The sequence below is a fragment of the Oreochromis niloticus genome, unplaced genomic scaffold (assembly GCF_001858045.2).
Source record: "Oreochromis niloticus isolate F11D_XX unplaced genomic scaffold, O_niloticus_UMD_NMBU tig00002548_pilon, whole genome shotgun sequence".
NCBI lineage: Eukaryota > Metazoa > Chordata > Actinopteri > Cichliformes > Cichlidae > Oreochromis > Oreochromis niloticus.
In genome coordinates, this window is record NW_020327662.1 from 192185 (window position 1) to 199532 (window position 7348).

At 42.7% G+C, this 7348-nt stretch overlaps 1 pseudogene; it reads left to right on the top strand.

Annotated features, from left to right (window-relative positions):
• Positions 1-782: 782 nt before the first annotated feature.
• Positions 783-1768, top strand: LOC109199778 (GTPase IMAP family member 4 pseudogene; annotated as a pseudogene).
• Positions 1769-7348: the final 5580 nt, after the last annotated feature.

Consider the following 7348-nt stretch of genomic DNA (forward strand, 5'->3'; position numbering starts at 1 on the left):
AGAATGTATTTAATATTACTTTCTAGTATCAGCTGATGTTTGCTGGAGCCACAGCTGTAAAGCTGCTGGTCATGATGTTGGTTTGGATATGTGGTGAGAGGCATTAACATGGAGAGGGGGGCACAAAGAAACACTTTTCTTTCTCATTCTCATTTAAAATGTCTCGCTTTTAAAAAATAATGATCTGAATCTTACAACAAACGATTGATAGATTGATACATATATACCATCAAGACAGTGAACATCACTGTCACAACAGCGTTTGTTTTCATTCAAAGGCTTTATGATGTTTCCTATAATGGTGGGCCGGTCCAGCCCTGTATGCAGCTCATCTGCAGTCTGCTGTTTCCTACATCTTCCTATTCAGAAGGCAGAATTTCAGAGTTCTGAGTACAACCAAAGCACCACGACTGCAGTTTTTCTGTTGGATGTAAAAAGCGCACATGACGCTGTGACGTAGGCTAGAATCATGGCGGCGGTCGACGACGGTCCAGGCGTGGGATTTCTCTCGTGGAAATATGCACATTATCTTTTCCTTTCTGTTGGTAGGTGGCTCAGTGCACTGTGGCAAGTAAGCAAGCTAGAAGACTCTGGCTGGGTATCCAGTTACAGAAGCAACACATTAACAAGAGAAGTCTGAGTAAAACCAAAGTTACTTTCCCTAGTAACTAGTTACTTTGAAAGTAACGAGTAACTTGAAGTAACTGAGTTACTTTTGATAGAAGTAACTAGTAATGTAACTAAGTTACTAATTTAAAGTAACTTACTCAACACTGGTGCTCATGTCTGATCTCAGGCTGGTTCTGCTTGGGAAGACTGGAGAAGGAAAGAGTTCCAGTGGAAACAGCATCCTGGGAAGAGATGCCTTCAGAGAAATCTCCAGTCACTCATCAGGTAAGAGACACACAGAGTTTTTAATGGGGAGCAGCAGTAGGAATTCCTTACCTGTTACTTATTTTAGCGAGGACTCTGTAGGTGTGTAAAACGGGACACCATTTCTGTGCAGTTCATATCTGATCAAAATTAAGATGAGGTGATATATGTTTTCTCCTCTTCAGTGGCTGCTGAATGCTCCAAGCAGCAGGAAAGGGTGGTGAAGAAGATGGTCTCTGTGGTCGACACTCCCGGCCTCTTTGACACGTTCCTGCCTGAAGACGTTGTGAAGAGGGAGATCTCCAAATGCATCAACATGTCGGCCCCGTGGCCCCACGCCATCCTGCTGGTCATCAAGGTTGGACGCTTCACAGCAGAGGAAAGAGACGCCGTGAAGAAGGTGGAGGAGATCTTTGGAGAGGGTGCCTGGAGGTACACCATCATCCTCTTCACTCACAGAGATGTAGTTGAGTCAGACTTGGATGAGACCTTGGAGGAGGCAGGAGCTGAGCTGCAGGAGGTCCTGCAGAAGGCTGGAAACAGATACCACGTCTTCAACAACCTCAAAACCAACGACCGCCGCCAAGTCCTGAATCTGCTGGAGAAGGTGGATAAGATGGTGGCCGACGACGGAGGAGAGTTTTACTCCAACTACACCTACCTGGAAGTTGAAGAAATGCTAAAGAGGAGAGAGTCGGAGCTCAGAGAGTTCTTCAAGAAAAAGCTGATGGAGGCTCAGGAGGAGAAACAGCAGGTGGAGGAACGGATGAGGTCTGAGCTGGAGGAGTTGAGGCAGTATTACCACATGTTAGAGAGCGGAGTCGGTCAGGTCGTGGAGCAGGTGGCCAAAGACGACTCCTTAGATGAATCCTCACCAATTTCCACCACACCCTGAAACTGAACGGAGCTGTTTCTGACTCTTGTACAGAGCTGGCACCATCAGTTATGTAGCTCTGTTCTTCACATGGACCAACATATGGAACAGACTCTTTACAACTACATGCATGTATTTATTACTACGTTTCTGCAGCAATTTATGTGATTTTACCAGGATCATTTTCTGTAAGCTCGGTGTACTTTATGTTTCTAAAGTTTCACACTGAAAGTTCTCACAGAGTGATGGACTTTCTTTCTGATCACAGTCAAAGAGCTAAAGTGCTCCACCTGAAGCAGTTCACATTCTGAGCAAACTAAAGAATTAGAAGCTCCATCAACTTTTAGAAGTCATGGATTTTCTCTACTGCAGCTGAAGGCGGATGTTTTCCCAGTGAATTGGTGAGATCTTCAGCATTCATGAGCTGGAAATTTGTCCTGGAACGGCTGATGTGTTTGCAGCACCTGAATGAAACACAGGTTAACTGCAGTTCTGAATGTTGTTTCAAACTCTGATTCTGCCTTTAAATTAACTAAAAAACCTGTTTTTAGTCCAAAGATCAGCAGTTATGCTAATGTGCCTTAGTAGCTACCATCAATTACACAAAATCAGTAATAACAAAGTTTATAGAGGTTTAAAGAAGCAGCCACACATTATGACAGGATGCTGTTTACCCTGTTCACAAACTTTAGGTGGTTAACATTTTTATCCTCATGTTGGACGTGGAAAAAACCCTTCTCTTTCTCACCTGCTGAATCATCAAAGAAGTGAAGAGCGCCACCTGCTGTCCAGTCTGTGCCACGCAGTCAGGGTCGTTACATGAAGCGAGTGAAATAATAACCACACAACCCTGTAACCACCTATCTGACAAAGCTGTTGTCTGTAAAAGTAACGTTAAATTAAATGTTAGAGCAAATGAAACCTGAAAGCAGCTGAGGAATGCTGTGACTGTTATACTGCCCCCATCTGGTCAGGCTGAACTACAACACTATTCTCTGTAATCTTCATCGAGCAGGCTGTTCAAAAACAAGAGTCATGAAGTGTTTAATAGTCCTCAGATTTGTGATTGCTGGTTATTAAACAGTTTCCTGAAAGAAAGGCAACAATGTTATTGATTATTGATTGAATAGCCCACTGTTGCCAGGAAGAAGGATCATATGAGGACAAACAGCAGAGCCAAAGGAAAGAGATCATCTCTCACTCATGGCTGTACTCCACTTTAACACCACCAGGGGGTGCTGTAAGCAGCCTGTTCTACAGGGGCTTGGTCTACAGGGGAAAGTAGCTGTGGCCAAAGCCCTGGCTCCACACATCAGGATCCAAAACCAAGACTGAACAGTCACCATCACCTGGAGAATGTCACAGCCTGGTGTCAACACAGGTAATGGAGACATTTCATTGGCCACACCCACATCAACAGGCACAATAACAGGACTAATGGTTGGGAAAAGACAAGTGGTGGTGACAGTGGACTCATCTCTGTGCTTGTCCTGCTAGACCTCAGTGCAGTAGAAAGAAAGTGGTGGATCTATGTTTCTGAGTGTGGGGCCATCAAGAGGCCACAGTATTCATAGAGGGGCCAAGTATTACTCCAACAGCACGTACAACGCTCCTTCTAACTGCTGTTTCCTTCTTATTTCATTGTATACATGCAGCTCACACTCGACTGTGACTCCTGACCGTGTTTATGGGCCAAATGTTTTGTTCTTTACATCGTCTTTCTTCTGTATAATTGTTAAACATTTAATAAATATGTTTACAAAAAAGATTGTAAAAATCAGACATTTCACACAGACACCCAAATGATTTCTGACCTGATGAAGGAGGACTGAAGGTGCTCTTGACCAGCTTCTTCTTCTCTCCCTGCTCACTGTCAGCAGCTGGCAGGCTCAGGTCCTGCCTGAGACTTTTCATCTATCAGTGCCAAAGAATATGGGAAATAGCAACGCACAACATGCACATTACAAAACAAGTACATGAATCAGCATTACATTCATTAGTGAAGTGCTGACGTTCTTTCCTAAACTTTGGGCCTTAATCAACATCACTGTTAACTAATGTTTGCTTTGCTTCTTAACCAGTGAAGCACCGAGGGGCTTACTGAGGTTCCTGCTCGTAAATGCCCAAAATGAGTCGAGTATTTCTCTGCAACTACAAACTCTGTTTTCATCAGAGGTGTAAATATTATAGCACTGTGTCAGAGTCACTGAGGCTGGAACACAGAAACAGGAAGTAGATTTATTTTTAGATTTTATTGCCTGGAACCACTTTAAAAATACGATTTGGGTCACAATTAACTCCAGAAAACCAGGAATCCACATATGAACATTATCTCTGCAAAGATTTATGCTTCTGAAGGTAAACAGTGAAACTTACAGCACTAAATGCACAGATAGCCAGGCGTTTCACATTTTGGTACCATCTGCCAGTTTTAGTTTCTTATTGAAGAGCAGAAATGATTTAATTTTATTTACATGCTTAAAAATGTTTGCTTTTGAATATTATTTGAAGAATTACCCACTCAGGCACTGTGGGCCTGTTTCCCTTTCCATAACCGAGTGTTGGAAACGTGCCTTTTCTCTTTAAACTCTGAGGGGCTGTAACTTTGGCTTCTATTGGCAGATTTGCATGATTGACCCTCTTTTTAAAATAATTTTAGCCGAGAGAATCAAGTTAACATCACTGTTTTTACGTCAGGTCCACCAATCAGAAGTTGCAGAGCAAAAAATACACGTAACCATAAATTTACAACACTCACCCTGGTCCAATCAAATGTCTGTAGCCGGGCAAAATTTGTGATTTTCGACGTGAAACGGCTCTGAGGCATTGTGGGAGATCGAGTGAGGAAGGGAAAGTTCTGGAGTCCCGACTGGATGTTCACACGTTGGAAGGAGCGAATTTTACGTTATATTTTATTGAACGCTGTGCATATTTGTGGTCTGCTGTTTCAGCTGGTTCCATGAATTTTGGTCGGAGCGTGATGAAACTCGCAGTTTTGGAATCTGTGAGATCTCAGCTTTTAAACAATGTTTTGCTGCCGCAGTTTTGCACTAACGAGGCTGCGTTGTGTTTGTTGTGAAATGACGTAACGGCTCTGTTAATAGAATGTTAAATATAATGTCAGTATTACCTTTTAATTATATAGGTTTACTTATGGTAGAATGCTGCATGTAATCATTTGTGTTTAGAAGTATGTAGTTGATAGTATCCTGAAAGGATGTCTCATCCTAGGAAGCTTGTGTGCATTCCAGAGCACTCTGGCTTTCACACCCACATCCTGGGAGCATGGGAGAGGTCGTACCTTGTCTTATTGTTTTATGGTAGGATAAACGTATCTATGTCTGTTTTACTCTAAGTGCATTTTGTTTAGATGAACTGCTGGACTTCCAGGCCAGCAGGTTAGGAAGTCATTTTATGGCCACACACACACACACACACAAGGTATTCTTTGTTCACATGTATACCTATAAGATGTCATATGTTAATGAACCTATGCATATTCATGTAACCACAATAAAAGAGCAGTGTTACGGGAGAGCGGACGAGAGCAACTGAGGTCAAGCGAAGGAACAGCGCCTGTCCAGTTCTCTCCCGTGCACGTTAATTTGTAAAACCTGTCTGAGTGTCATTTATTCCAATCTGAGTTGAATTACAGGAAAACTCCTGACATTTATTTGGTCCTTCGAGCCGGATTTAGGACATAACGTTTTGTGTGCTCCTACGGGAAAACCTCATCGAGTCCTGACGTCGTGAGAAGCCCGCGCTGAAGTCTGTCGACAGCTACTGTCTAGGTACAGTATAAAAGACCAGAGACGTGAATTCGGGTTCTGGCTGGCGTTATTACAAGTGGTACACGACGTTGGGGGTTGATAAGGCGGACCTGAGAGACCGGCAGTGAATCAGCAACCAGGTGAATATTGACACTCTGAGACACCTCGCGTAAAACGTTTAAGCTCGCCCAGAGGGGTTGGTAGCATTCCTAAAAGTAAAGGCTCGCCTGAAAGAGGGCTGGAAGCATTTTTAGGCGGATTTCTAAAAGTAAATGCTCGCCTGAAAGAGGGCTGGAAGCATTTTTAGATAAACCTTGTCCGTAAAACGTAGTACGCGTTGAAAAGGCCTATTTTGTGTTGTTGTTGTTGTGTGTATGACTGCGGAGCAGACGAGGTCTGTGACACGGTTGTTGTTGTTATCATGGGTTCCCGAGCAAGTAAGACTGTCTCACAGGGAGACGACACATTCATGTAAGGATTTACTCCCGGCAGTGCGAGGTATTTATATGCTCATAACTGTAATCACCGTAAACCAGTGGTTGGAGAATGTCACATGTTAAAAGTTGTCAGAAAACACAGCAGCCTCGAAGAGCGTGTGGAGAAGGCCAGCCCACATCAGCAGCCTTTAAACTATGCTCTGGTGAATGGCTTCCCCCACCCCTTGCTGACACAAAATATTTAGATGATTCTTTAGCTTGCCCTGATCAACAACAGCCTGTGCTCCAGACCACAGATTTGATTGAGGTGGATAAGTGTTAAAAGTAATCTGCATTAAGCTTAAGGTTGCTCAAATACAGTACAATGACATATGAGATGAAGTGAAATAGGCAAATATTTTACCTAATTACGTGCATAGAGGCACTTGACCTGTTTAAAAACTGTCATTCTAATATGAGCCATTGTTGAGATATAGAGCACACCTATGAAAACAACTAATAAGCTGAACCCTGTATAAAACAGCTAAAACTACATGATGGAGAAGCTGAAATTAATATGTGTAAGTCTTTGCCACTGTGGGCAAAAGCACGCAACCACTGTGTGAGGTTGCGTTACTGTCTCTTCTGAGCTGATGAGCAAGCTACACATCATCAGATCAGGAGCTGGCTGAGAACTCATCAAAGAGAGAGAAACAGAACTATGATAACTCGAGTATGTAGCGTATCCGTGAGTTCAGCTTCTTCTTTCAGATGCGCAGCAGTTTTCCTGGATCTTGACTCGTGTGTAGAGTGTTCATAGCATCAGCATCATGTTTTAGTTTATTTGCTTTGTTGGGTTGAAAAATAATTAAATAAACTTGTGATCATACTTATGGATCACCATGGCACATATCATCAGCCATATGATTTATTTATGCAGATGAAAAGAGTGAGTGTGAATGTGCCTGACGTCGCAGTGTGTGTGTGTGCTGTGTAAATGTAATTGTCACAAATTGTGAGAGCGGTGATTCTGCAGGTCACCAGCTAGTGTAAAGAAAAAAGAGTAAAAAGAGACAGAATCTACATTGTAGATGAAAAATCATAGGAAAAAGGTTATGTGTTTATTAGCCAAGAACCACTGCAATCTCATTTTCTGCTTTTAAGAAAGGAGAGTTCTGTGTGTTCGTTAAGCAGTAATGATAATAATGAAAATGTCTTAGTTTTGTCACTTTCAGATTAAAGCAGACCTGGACCAATTTTCCACATGCAGCGGTCGGAATAAAGTTATAGTTTAAGATCATTGGAAACATTCAGGCCAGGTTTCTGGCTAACTTATTTACAGCTCCATGTGTCCCTCATCCTCACAAGTGAGCTCTCACTCCTCCCTGAAGACAAGGAATGCAGTTCCAAAGAGC